This window comes from Bos grunniens, chromosome 12 (genome assembly GCF_055505025.1).
Source record: "Bos grunniens cultivar Pamir isolate PY7600 chromosome 12, Bosgru_T2T1.0, whole genome shotgun sequence".
NCBI classification, from domain to species: Eukaryota; Metazoa; Chordata; class Mammalia; order Artiodactyla; family Bovidae; genus Bos; species Bos grunniens.
This window is the reverse complement of record NC_141176.1, coordinates 75,546,630-75,560,346: the sequence shown is the minus strand read 5'-3', so window position 1 is coordinate 75,560,346 and position 13,717 is coordinate 75,546,630. Positions and strand designations below refer to the sequence as shown.

General features: G+C 41.2%; 1 long non-coding RNA gene across 15 annotated transcripts in view; it reads right to left on the bottom strand.

Annotated features, from left to right (window-relative positions):
• Positions 1-13,717, bottom strand: part of LOC147361919 (uncharacterized) — a 41,599-nt gene that overhangs the window by 2,171 nt on the left and 25,711 nt on the right. For 5 of the 15 annotated variants that reach the window (XR_015138381.1, XR_015138387.1, XR_015138384.1 and 2 more), the window contains 2 exons: positions 1,938-2,155; positions 921-1,072 (listed from right to left, as the gene is read on the bottom strand). This is a non-coding gene — a long non-coding RNA (uncharacterized LOC147361919). Of the gene's footprint in view, positions 1-920; positions 1,073-1,937; positions 2,156-4,181; positions 4,347-7,080; positions 7,228-13,142; positions 13,280-13,717 lie in introns of those variants that run through there. The other 10 variants (XR_015138388.1, XR_015138382.1, XR_015138386.1 and 7 more) reach the window with 7 other exon arrangements.

Here is a 13,717-nt window from a genome sequence, read left to right as displayed (position 1 = left end):
TATGTTAAAAATAAGTATAGGAATTTCAAAAAAGTTAGAAACTCACAGCTGTTCACTATTTTAAAAAGATCTACACTCAGGATGGATGGGATCCTGAACAGGCCAGAGACCAGCGTGAGTATCACACTTACAGGGGAGGTACACATGGTGGAGCTGCTCATTAGCCGTGAGCAGCCGTCGGCAGCACAGTGGGATCATTGGTTAGTTTGCGTTGGCTGAACATTTTAATAAAACTGATTCTTAACCCCAGACAATTGGGAAGCACTGCTTAGAACAATATTGGATATGTGATTAGCTCTCAACACATCCCTTTTATTAATATTAATCTTTAAACCATACAGGCTTTCCACTATACATTAGAAATATTTTAATGGCATAAAAAATAAATTCCTTCTCAAGAGATTTTTTTCCCCTTAAGTCTAACAACAGTACTGTGCATATGCTTACATCTATTCTATTCTTGAATCAACAGCATGGTCTTTATATTGAAGAAGGTACCTGGAAACACATTAGGTCACTTTAGAAGCTCTTCAGAAAACACAAGGTTTTCTGTATGAGCTGCTGATTTTCCTTTAAAAACGGAAGGACTAGGGATTGATGAGCTTTTGATTTTTAAATCTAATGTTCTAAGGAAATTTACCTCATTTTTTTCAAACATTATAACAGCAGTGTATGCTTTGAAAACCTGAGAGAAATGTATGCTTATTTGAATTAAAAAAAAAATTAATAGAAGGAATACTATATCCCAAGCCCTGTGAAACCTCCATACTATATTCCACACCCATCTAATTTACCCTGGGAGTCAAATTGGGGTTGTATGTTTTTTCAAGAACCATGATCAAGGTTTAGATACACTAATAATATTTTATAGTAAGCTTACCTTGTATGGTTTTGATGAAAATTCATTCTTCTCAGTTTCATCCACCTCATTAGAACTGATTCAAATGTATTCTTCTCAATCAGTAACCATGCTCATAAAACTAGCCAACTCACAATTATCCATTCCAATAAATGGAAGCTTTGGGTATTCCAAACCAGTGTTTGATCCAAAAGCTAATCATACTTAATTTTACTTAAAAAAATGAAAAACATTTTTAAAATTAAAATTTTCAGACTATGTAGACAGAAATTATATCACATTTGAAATGGTATAAAGAACAATCAGCAAAGGACTGAGGATTTTAAAACTTCATATAACACAAATTTTTTAAATCTATGAGTTTATACTGATTCTAATTAAATATAAAATAGGAAGGGCAAGCTCCTTCCTGCAGTAGAATGCCAACTAACAAATGGAGAAAAATTGACAAAAAGCATAGTCATAATTGTCACAAGTAACTCACAAAATTCAATATTGGCTGATAAATGGATATCAAGTGAGTATTTGGAAGGTGGGGGAGATGGAATTTTGCATAGACTAAAAGTATCTTTCCAGATTAATTAGTTAATAAGGGAGGAATTGTATGTTTAAAGGGGAAAAACCTGGCAGGCAGAATCCTAACCAAGTGACCAGAATTAACTTGACCAGTAATGGATTGACTGACACCCTTGCCTCTTGATGTATGAGATAGTAACTATCATTTCTATGGTATTATTTCCCTTGCTTCCAAAAGAAGAAAAAAAAATGATAGCCTAAATTAAATTAACAGACAACACATTTGAAGACATTGTACAAAAAAGCTGGCCTGTCCTCTTTAAAAATATCAATGACAAAGGTTAAGACAAGTTTTAGTTTTGTATCATTTACACAGCTCCCTGCAAGCTGCAGGGCTCTGGTCTAGTTTGGGGTGAAAACACAGAAATATGCACAGCCTCTTTAGGGAGCATGTGGAGGTCAAGGTGCTTTCTGCTAACAAAATTACTTTTCACAGAGGCAGCCTACAGCCTTAGGTGATTTCTTTTGATGGGTATAAAAATAATACCAAATACAGACTCACCTGTGAACCATTCAATCCACTGTTGTTAGAGGGAGGGGCCCCTGTGGGATCCCCTGTGTTTTGAGGTTCTGCCAATAGCGGAGCTGCAGTGAGGAGTGGGTGCCTGGGGCCTCCAGGGGCAGTGGGAACACAAACCACTGCTCATCAGAATCGCTGTAGACTCCTCCAAAGCATGCGTTCTGGTATAAGTTCATTTTCTCCAAAAGACTTATCTTTTCCTGTAATATATAGATATTTCTACCTGGAGTTGTGCCAGTCAGGTTTATTCTGGTAGGCCTTTTCTTAATATGAAAATAGACCAACACTTTTTCCTTAATTTTTTTAAAGACTAGTTTAATGGCTCTGACTCTGCACAGGTGGGCTTTGTAAGAAAGTATGGCTGCTGCTTTGATACTATCTGTATGTGTAGTAATGAAGCCAACACACAAGGACACACAGGAGAAGGTTAATGATTCCTCCAAGTAGGAAACCATTTTCAGAAAGTTCATCTTGACAATTGGAGATAATGCTGAGAAACAGGGATGTCTGATTTCACCTAACAGATTAACATCTCTGGTCACTTTAAAGTTCTACTGAAATTTGCAGATTTCTTTTACTAAATATTTACATTTTTTTCTTCCTTGTTGTTTTATGGAAAATACAATGAAAATTATAAGGGGATATTGTGTTCTCCAAGTCACAAGGATTATAAAACACATTAGTTCCCTCATAGCTCAGTCAGTAAAGAATCTGCCTGCAATGCAGGAGACCCGGGTTTGATTCCTGGGTCAAGAAGATCTCCTGGGGAAGGACATGGCAACCCACTCCAGTCTTCTTGCCTGGAGATTCCCATGGACAGAGGAACTCGGCAGGCTACAGTCCATGGGCTCGCAAAAGTTGGACACAACTTAGCAACTAAATTACTACCACTACTGTTTTTCCTTCCCTGTTTTATAGCAAATACAGTGAAAATAATAAGGGCATATTGTGTTCTCCAAATCATAAGGATTATAACAGACAATACTTACTGCTGTCAAGGATCCAGTAAATTAAGCTCTTTCAAACATGCTGTCCACCCCACTCTGCCCTGGAAGACGGGCTTCCCAGGCCCAGGACTACTCATGCCTGAGGAGTTGCCTGGTGCTGTTGCCCAAGGGAGGATGGACTCAGGCAACAGGCCCATACAGGCTGTTGAAGTGAGTTGGGACCATTGGGGCAGGTCATTCTGGGATCCTGGGTACCCTGAGTGTCTACATCAGTGCTTCTGGATCTTTAAGGTGCCAGTAATCCCTAGGGGGATCTTGTGAGGCTGCAGACTCTTGTTAACATGCTATGGTCAGAGGGCAGGCCTGGGAGCCTGCATTTTTCACCTCCATCCAGAGAATACTGATGCTGCTTGGCCACACTTGGCCAAGTGAGCGTCTGGAGGAGAGGGCTCTGGACAGGTGTGTCTGCTTGGCTCTCAGAGGCTTCACCCCATGTATACTGGAGGGCTAAAGGGCTAGACTGGGGTCCTCTAAAGTGTGAGGCTCAGGGCAGAGGCCTCTTTCCCTGGTTTAAAGGCAGTCTGGTCCCTTCTTTCCCCACATCCCGATGCATCCATGGGCTCTGTTCCCACACTGCGGGCTCTGGTCCTCCCCTACCAGCTCTGCCACTATAGCCCTTTGATCTCCCACTCACTCTTCCCAAGTCAAGTTTCTCTTGGCTCCTTTTTCTGTAGTGGTTCGTACTCCTCCCTGCCCCCAACCACCACCCCCACCACTTTTACTTCATGAAATAAAAATATTTCAAAAATATTGACAATTGATACTGATGAAATCATGTTTTGTTCTGTTGGGATGTAAACAGGCAGTAACAACAACCAGAGATACAGCATATCCGCTATGCTCATGAACAGAACCCATTCTGCTCACCCATTACCTCAAATCAGGATTTCCAGACTAGAGGAAACTGAATTTTTGTCCCATGTTTCTATTTGCAGAATGTTACAAAATCTGATGGAATCAAATAGGCTGCTGAAACTATTGCATTTTGCATTTTGCATTACAAACAGGGAAACACTTCCTTACTATGAAGTATTCAGTGTTTCAGTATTTGCACTGGTTTGGGATTCTCTTCTTCCCAAGGCTGTTTCTCACTATTGATCTGAATTATTTGAACAGGTGGCTTTATACCTCCTATGCTAATGAGACTTTTGTCTGCTTTGAGGCTGCACAGGCAGGCATTTAAGGCAGATATGTTTCCTTTTTGGTAAACCATTCATACCTGTTTTGATAACCAGCTGCAAGCCACTCCAGAAGGGTCTTCTCAGAAGTGGACTCACATTTAGCAAGGCAGAGGTCCTGAGGACAGTGAACAGGCAGGACCTCTTTTCTCTCACATGCTACAAGCAGCCCTGGGGCTGTGTCTTATGTCTGCACTCTTAGTTCCCTGGTCACAAAAAAAGAATGAAGTGTGTGTGGGATATGGAAGGCCAGCTTGTATATAGTTTAAAGGGATCAGGTCCAGAAATAAACCCATGCACTACTCATGGTCAGTTAATCTAGGACAAAGAATAGGCAAGAATATACAATAGGAAAAAGGCAGTCTCTTCAATAAGTGGTACTGGGAAAACTGGATAGCTACATGTGAAAGAATAAAATGACAAATTGTCTAATACCATATGTGAAAATAAACTAAAAATGGATTAAAATCTCAATGTAAGACCTTAATAAAACTCTTAGTGGAAAATATAGGCAGTACACGCTGGGATAAATCTCAGCAATATTTTTTGGATCTATCTCCTAGAGTAAAGGAAACAAATTCAAAAATAAACAAATGGGAACCTAATTAAACTTAAAAGCTTTTGCTCAGCACAGAAGACAAAATGAAAATGCAACCTAAATACTGGGAGAAAATATTTGCAAATGATGCAATGACCAACAAGGGGTTAATTTCCAAAATATACAAACAGTTCATATAACTCATTTCAAAAACAAAACAAAACAAAAACAAAAACAACCCAATCAAAAAATGGGTAGAAGACATAGACATTTCTCCAAATAAGCCATACATTGACTAACATGCACACAAAAAGATGCTCTATACTGCTATTAGAGAAGTAAAAATCAAAACCACAATGAGGTTTGGTCAGAATGGCCATCATCATAAAAGCACAAATAACAAATGCTGGAGAGGGTGTGGAGCTACACTGTTGGTGGAAATGCAGATTGGTACAGCCAGTATGGAAAACATTATGGAGGTTTCTTAAAAATCTAAAAATAGAGTTACCATGTGATACAGCTATAACCACTCCTGGGTTATCCAGAAGACAGAAACTTTCATTCAAAAAGATACATGCACCCCAATGTTCATAGAAACACTATTTACAATAGACAAGACATGAAAACAACCTAAATATCCATCAACAGATGAATGGATAAAGATGTGGTGCATATATATAGAGAGATAATGGATTACTCAGTCATTTAAAACAAAAACAAAAAAAGAAATGGGACCCCCCCTGGTGGTCCAGTAGTTAAGAATCCACCTACCAATGCAGGGGATGCAGATTCAATTCCTGGTCAGGGAACTAAAATTCCACATGCCACGGAGCAACTAAGCCTAAATGCTACAACTACTAAGCCTGCAAACCACAACTGTGACCCGGCACATCCAAAAATAAATAAAATATTTTTTAAAAAGAATGAGGGCTTCCCTGGTGGCTCAGTGGTGAAGAATATGTCTCCCAATGCAGGAGATACAGGTTTGATCTCTGATCTGAAAAGATCCCACATTCCACATGTGCAGCAACTAAGCTGGTGCATCTCAACTATGGAACGCGCTCTCTCGAGCCCACAAGCTACAACTGCTTACTAAAGGCCACATGCCCTAGAGCATGTGCTCCACGAGTGACATCACCGCAATGAGTCCAAGAACTGCAACTAGAGAGTAGCCCCCTCTCACCACAACTAGAGAAAAACCCACACAGCAACAAAGACCCAGCACAGCCAAAGATAAATATATTAAAAAAGGAATGAAACAGTGCTACTTGCAGCAAGATGGATGGAGCTAGGGATCATACTAAGTGAAGTAAGTCAGGAACAGAAAGATAAATATCATACGACATCACTTATATGTGGGATCTAAAATATGATACAGGTGAGCTTATTTACAAAACAGAAACAGACTCAGACATAGAATAGAAACTTATGGTTATCAAAGAGGAAAGGAGGGAGAGCTGTATTAGGAGTCTGGGATTAACAGATACACACTATTATATATAACAATTAGATAAACAGCAAGGACCTACTGAATAGCACAGGGAACTGTACTCAAGATCTTGTAACAGCCTATAATAGAAAAGAATCTGAAAAAGTGTGTGTGTGTGTGTGTAATTGAATCACTTTGCTGTATACCTGAAACTAACCCAATATTGTAAATCAACCATATTTCAGTATTTTATTTTATTTTTTTTTCGTTTTTTGAATGTTGAGTTTTATTTTAATTTTATTTTTAAACTTTACATAATTGTATTAGTTTTGCCAAATATCAAAATGAATCCGCCACAGGCATACATGTGTTCCCCATCCTGAACCCTCCTCCCTCCTCCCTCCCCACACCATCCCTCTGGGTCGTCCCAGTGCACCAGCCCCAAGCATCCAGTATCGCGCATCGAACCTGGACTGGCAACTCGTTTCTTACATGATATTCTACATGTTTCAATGTCACTCTCCCAAATCTTCCCACCCTCAGTGGAGTATTACTCAGCCATTAAAAAGAATACATTTGAATCAGTTCTAATCAGGTGGATGAAACTGGAGCCTATTATACAGAGTGAAGTAAGCCAGAAGGAAAAACATAAATATTTCAGTATTTTAAAAACAAGATACTAAAATCCTTCTTCCAAAAAAAAAAAATAAAGGGATCAGATCCTGCCAACAAAAGTGCCTGTGATGACACCTAGGGAGCTCACCTGGCCACCACTCCTCACTTGCACTCTGTAGGTGGGATCACAGGCTGTCTTCCCTGTTACCCACAGTCACTTGGGACAGCTATGCCTGTATGTGTGTTTGTGTGTGCACATGGACACACACACAATTACAGGTAATATTCCAAGACTCTGGGTGCTGCAAGGAAGCAACAGTGCATAGCACTCCACTTCTATCAATGTTCCTGTACCTACCATGACCCCTCAGTCCCCTGTCATCTCTATGGGAGGCAGAGGAAAGCTGGCAGCTAGTGCATGGACATGAGATTTCCATCCAGTGGACAAAAACCACAAAGAAGTGTTGGAAGGCAATCCCTGGAGCACATGCTCACTTAGTTTTACCTGTAAATGAAAACAAATGGGATGTCAAGAAAATATGTGATGCTCTTTTTCAAAGTTATGTAGGAGATGGATTCATAAAAATGTAATTTTAAGTTTAAAATATTGCTGAAAGCAGGGTAGCCCTCAAAAGGCTTTTGCTCAATCAACAGAGCACAGCAGCACAACTGTAACTGTACTGTAGGAAGCCGTAGTTTCCTCCCAACTTCCACCCACCCCACCCCCAGTGAGTGGCAGCCACTAGTAGGGTCTCGGATTGGCCAAAGTCACTGCTTCATAAACCTGGTTACACATTAGAATCACCTGGGAAGTCTCTCTGATGCCCATATACACCTACAGCCACGAGACTGGGATCTCTGGAGGGAGAGGTGGTTCTGACAGGCAGTAGGTATTGAGAGCCCCTGGTCCCTCAGAGGACTCATCCTCTGGCCACAGTGATTATCTCAGAGAGGAGCAGTGGCCTAAGGCCTAAACCAATCAGCATATGATTAGATGAGTGGCAGGGTGATCATATGGAAAATCAAGAATAAAAGCAGAACCACTCTGAAATGCAGTCTGTAAGAAACAGTAAGACATTCTGAACCCAGAAAAACAGAGTGTACTTTATGAAGATGGTAGTGATGAGGCTAGAATACAGGTTCAGAAGTATATTATTAACAGTTCTAACTAGCACTACATATGAATTGATCTGACAGGGGAAAACAATTTTTATGCCTAAAATGTACATGATTAGAGTTTTAGGAAGTTAATTTTGGTGTCACTATGGAGAAGGGCCCTAAATGGAGATAGAGGTGGACCAGCTACTGATTAGGAGGTGGGTATAGTGGGCTAGGGAAGAAATTCTGTAGGGCTGGGGAGTCCCAAGACATTCTAGAAACTGAGAGAACTTCCATGTCACTAGGACAAAAGTGGTCTTGGGATACAAGTCTTCTTCTCCACAGTGGCTGAGGATGTATCATAAGAAGGAAAGACAGAAGGATAAAAGGGAAGTATCCAAACTTTTTTAAAAATCACGGAACCATGAAAAAGTGTAACCCATTAAATAACAAAATACATTATGTTTACTGTTCCATAAACAGGAGAGAAGGGAAATATCTTGCTTAATAAAATGCAAAGAAATTTAGAAGGAACAATAGAGGCAGAAAATTTTCCACTGAAGAAAAATCTAGTGGGTGAAACTTTGATATAGAGCACAATATTTATGGAGAAGGGCACGGCAACCCACTCCAGTGTTCTCACTTGGAGAATCCCATGGACAGAGGAGCCTGGCGGGCCACAGTCCACAGGGTCACAGAGAGTCAGACATGACTGAAGTGACAGCATGTATAATAGTTATATAATATCAAATCATCTCTCTGAAAATTATTAACTATAAAAGGAAAAAAAGCAACTGTACAGAGGATCCTCCCCCAAACCTATTCAAATCCACTATGCATTATTAAATGATACTAATATGCAGAGACAGCCCAAAGATTAGCATCATCTTAATGATTTTGCAGGGTAAGGAAATTTCCAAGGCCAGATAGTCACCACCCTTGAAAGTGGTGATAGCCATCCTCCTATTTATTGCATGATTCCCAGCATAATATGGTTACAGAGGAAATGCTCAAGAATTATATGTTGAGTAAGTGAATGCCTATGAATTATTAAAGAAGCAGTAAGAGAGACTGACCTTCAGATTTTGCTAACTCTAGTAGATAGGTACTCTTAAAGAACCCCAGTCCAGGAGTCAAAAGACTGGTTTCTAGTCCCAGCAGTAGTACTGGTGACCCAGTACCTCAACTATCTGTCCCCATCTCCTTTTCCACTTCAGTTCAGCATTTCCAAGACCATTAATATATCTAGGTCTGAATCTCCTTCCAAAACAAAAGTTATCAGTGGGCATCACCATTAAACAGGTTTGAAACAAGTTAGCCCATTTATCCTACAGTCATTCCCTACAGAAAACACTCAAGGAATTAGCACTGGGACCTACCCTGAAAGGCCTTTTTTAAAATTCTTTTAGCACAGGAAAGGATTCTCATCATCACTAATCATTAAGGAAATACAAACCAAAACCACAAGGAGATATCACCTCATATGTATTAGGAGGGATACTATAGGGGGAAAAAAGAGAAAAGAAGGTTTGGCAAGGATGTGGACAAACAGGAACCCTTACACACTGATGGTAGGGGATGTAAAACAGTGTGTGACAAAACACTGCATGATTCCACTTGCATGAAGGTACTGAGAGCAGTCAGATTCAGAGAGAAACAAGGTGGCCCTGTGAAGAATATACAAAGGAGAAAACACAATCTCTTTAATAAGTGGTGCTGGGAAAACTGGTCAACCACTTGTAAAAGAATGAAACTAGAACACTTTCTAACACCATACACAAAAATAAACTCAAAATGGATTACATATCTAAATGTAACACCAGAAACTATAAAACTCCTAGAGGAAAACATAGGCAAAACACTCTCTGACATAAATCACAGCAGGATCCTCTATGATTCACTTCCCAGAGTAATGGAAATAAAAGCAAAAATAAACAAATGGGACCTAATTAAACTTAAAAGCTTTTGTACAACAAAGGAAACTATAAGCAAGGTGAAAAGAAAGCCTTCAGAATGGGAGAAAATAATAGCAAATGAAATAACTGACAAAGAATTAATCTCAAAAATATACAAGCAGCTCCTGCAGCTCAATTCCAGAAAAATAAATGACCCGATCAAAAAATGGACCAAAGAACTAAACAGACATCTCTCCAAAGAAGACATACAGATGGCTAACAAACACATGAAAAGATGCTCAACATCACTCATCATCAGAGAAATGCAAATCAAAACCACAATGAGGTAGCATCTCATGCCGGTCAGAATGGCTGCTATCAAAAAGTCTACAAACAATAAATGCTGGAGAGGGTGTGGAGAAAAAGGAACCTTCTTACACTGTTGTGGGGAATGCAAACTAGTACAGGCACTATGGAGAACAGTGTGGAGATTCCTTAAAAAACTGGAAATAGAACTGCCATAAGACCCTGCAATCCCACTCCTGGGCATACACACCAAGGAAACCAGAATTGAGAGAGACACGTGTACCCCAGTGTTCATCGCAGCACTGTTTACAATAGCCAGGACATGGAAGCAACCTAGATGTCCATCAGCAGATTAATGGATAAGAAAGCTGTGGTACATATACACAATGGAATATTACTCAGCTATTAAAAAGAATGCATTTGAATCAGTTCTAATGACGTGGATGAAACTGGAGCCTATTATACAGAGTGAAGTAAGTCAGAAAGAAAAACACCAATACAGTATATTAATGCATATATATGGAATTTAGAAAGATGGTAACAATGATCCTATATGTGAGACAGCGAAAGAGACACAGATGTAAAGAACAGATTGTTGGACTCTGTGGGAAAAGGCAAGGGTGGGATAATTTGAGAGAATAGCATTGAACCATGTATATTATCATATGTGAAACAGATTGCCAGTCCAGGTTCAATGCATGAGGCAGGGCACTCAGGGCTGGTTCACTGGGATGACCCTGAGAGATAAGATGGGGTGGGATGGTCAGGATGGGGAACACATGTACAACCATGGCTGATTCATGTAAATGTATGGCAAAAATACTGTAAAGTAATTAGCCTCCAATTTAAAAAAAAATCAAAGTGGCCCTGTGGTTGTCAGGGGCTGGGTGGAAGGGGACAGGGGAGAAGGGGAGTTAGTGTTTGATAATACACTTATACAGGATGAGGGCCTCCCTGGTTCCCAGCTGGTAAAGAATTCGTGTTCAATGCGGAGAGACCCTGGTTCGATTCCTGGGTCAGGAAAATTCCCTGGAGGAGGGATAGGCTACCCACTCCAGTATTTGCGGGCTTCCCTTGTGGCTCAGATGGTAAACAATCCACCTGCAGTGCAGGAGATCTGGGTTTGATCTTCCCTGGGTGGGGAAGATTCCTCTGGAGGAAGGTATGGCAATACACTCCAGTATTCTTGCCTGGAGAATCCCCAGGGACAGAGGAGCCTGGCGGGCTGTATAGTCTGTGTGGTCACAGAGAGTCAGGCACCACTGAGTGACTAAGCACAGCACGGTGTATCACAAATGACAAAACACTGCTTGATTCCACTTACATGAAGGTACTGAGAGCAGTCAGGTTCAGAGAGAAACAAGGTGGGCCTGTGGTTGTCAGGGGCTGGGGGGAAGGGGAGTTGGGAGTTAATCTTTGACAGCACACTAATACAGGATGAGATGAGTTCTGGAAATTGGTTGCACAATAATGTGAATGTACTTAAAAACACTGAACCAGATGGTTAAAAATAGTTCAGATGGTAAATTTTCTATTTTATGCATTTTATTACTATTTAATTAAATGAGAAAAAAAATTCCACTCAATGTGCCTCAGGTGGAACTCTTCCTGTGTAGAATCTAGATGTTGCCACTTTCTGATTTGTTACAACCTTGGACTAGCCACAAAACCTCTGGGTATGGGCCTCTGGTGAATGGGAGTAACACCTCCCAAGGCTGCTGAGGGGCCAACTGAGAGGATCTGTGTTGCTCTAAAGATGTCCCGCCAGACAAAGAGCAGCCATCACCACAGCAGAGTTCCTGAGTTACCCCTTGTGGGCCCCAATAGAAAGCCTCTGCTAACTTTGATGGATGAGGTTGCTAACTTTGATAGCAGCACCCAACAGGATGAAGAAAGACTCCTCTTCTTTACTGGCCCTTGCCAATTGACTCAGCCAATGAAAGCTATGGAGTCTGTATACTATAGCCCTCCCAACTTCTTTTCCCCTCCATAAAAAAGTTCTCCGTCTCTAGCACTTAGAAGAACTGCAGATGGCTCACCATGATTACAGGTATGGAATTGCAATTCCTTGATGATCCTGACTAAACCTATTCTGAGAAACATCTGACCATCTATTTGTTTTACAAAGGGTATACAAAGGAAGGGTATTAACAAGTGTTGGGATCAGAAAGGCAAATTATCTGCTTGACACATTTGAATGAACACTAGTTGACACCTCTCAAGCTGATTCAGTGAGTTTTCAACAGGATCACCTCCCTAAACCATCTCAGCACTCAGCCAGTTCACAAACCCCTCATGTCCTCAGCTTCTCTGACAGAAGTCTCTGGAGAGACTGACTTGACACCAGAGACAGTTTCCACATTCACACTCCCTCTACAAGGGGACAGTTTACTGACTGAGATGTGGTCAGCATCAGGGGATTGAGGATGTAATCACTCCCTAATGGGCCAAGTGCATCTGGTCCAAGACCCTGCCCCACCGTCATCTCTGGGGATAGGTCCTGCACTCACCCCCAAACTGCTAGCCTCTGGGATGAGGGGGGAAAGAAATTCAGAGCTCACCCCAGAGGCTGCAGTGCAGGGCAGTGAGGACATCGCCAGGGAGAGTCTCAGCAGACTAGACAGTCTAGTCCCCAGCTAGACACGGTTCATAAACTAGGCCACTGATTTTGAATAATGGGGAAGAGGGAGAATTATTCAATAAACTATGATGGGAAAATGGGCTGCTTTGGAAAAATGGGGCCTATCTTATAACAAAGTGGCACTCTGTGGGGCTGGAGTGGCCATAAGGAGATACCAGATGTCCCCACATTTGGGGTATTTGGAGATATCCTAAATTTGGAAAACTCAGCAGTGGCCACAGGACTGGAAAAGGTCAGTTTTCATCCCTATCCCAAAGAAAGGCAATGCCAAAGAATGTTCAAACTACCACACAATTGCACTCATCTCACAAGCTAGCAAAGTAACACTCAAAATTCTCCAATACAGGCTTCAACAGCACATGAACAGTGAAATTCCAGATGTTCAAGCTGGTTTTAGAAAAGGCAGAGGAACCAGAGATCAAATTGCCAACATCTGTTGGATCATCGAAAAAGCAAGAGAGACTGTGACTATTTCAATACCTGGGGCCAAGGACTCCTGGTCACCGTCTCCTCAGAAGGTGAATCGCTCCCGAGAGTCTTCCCCCTGGTGTCCTGCGTGAGCTCCCCATCCGATGAGAGCACAGTGGCCCTGGGCTGCCTGGCCCGGAAAAAAAAAAGAAAAAGCAAGAGAGTTCCAAAAAAAACTATTTCTGCTTTATTGGCTATGCCAAAGCCTTTGACTGTGTAGATCACAACAAATTGTGAAAAATTCTTAGATGGGAATACCAGACCACCTGACCTGTCTCCTGAGAAATCTGTATGCAGGACAAGAAGCAAAGTGAAGTTGCTCAGTCGTGTCCAACTCTTAGTGACCCTGTGAACTGTAGCCCACCAGGCTCCTCCATCCATGGGATTTTTCAGGCAAGAGTACTGGAGCGGGGTTCCATTGCCTTCTCTGAAAGACTCAAAGACTCACTACTTAAAATTAAATACCATGTGTTGAATATTATTTAATGCTATGAATAAATGTTGTTCAGTCACTAAGCCATGTCCGACTCTTTGCAACCCCATAGACTGTAGCACACCATGCTCCTCTGTCCATGGGGTTCTCCAAG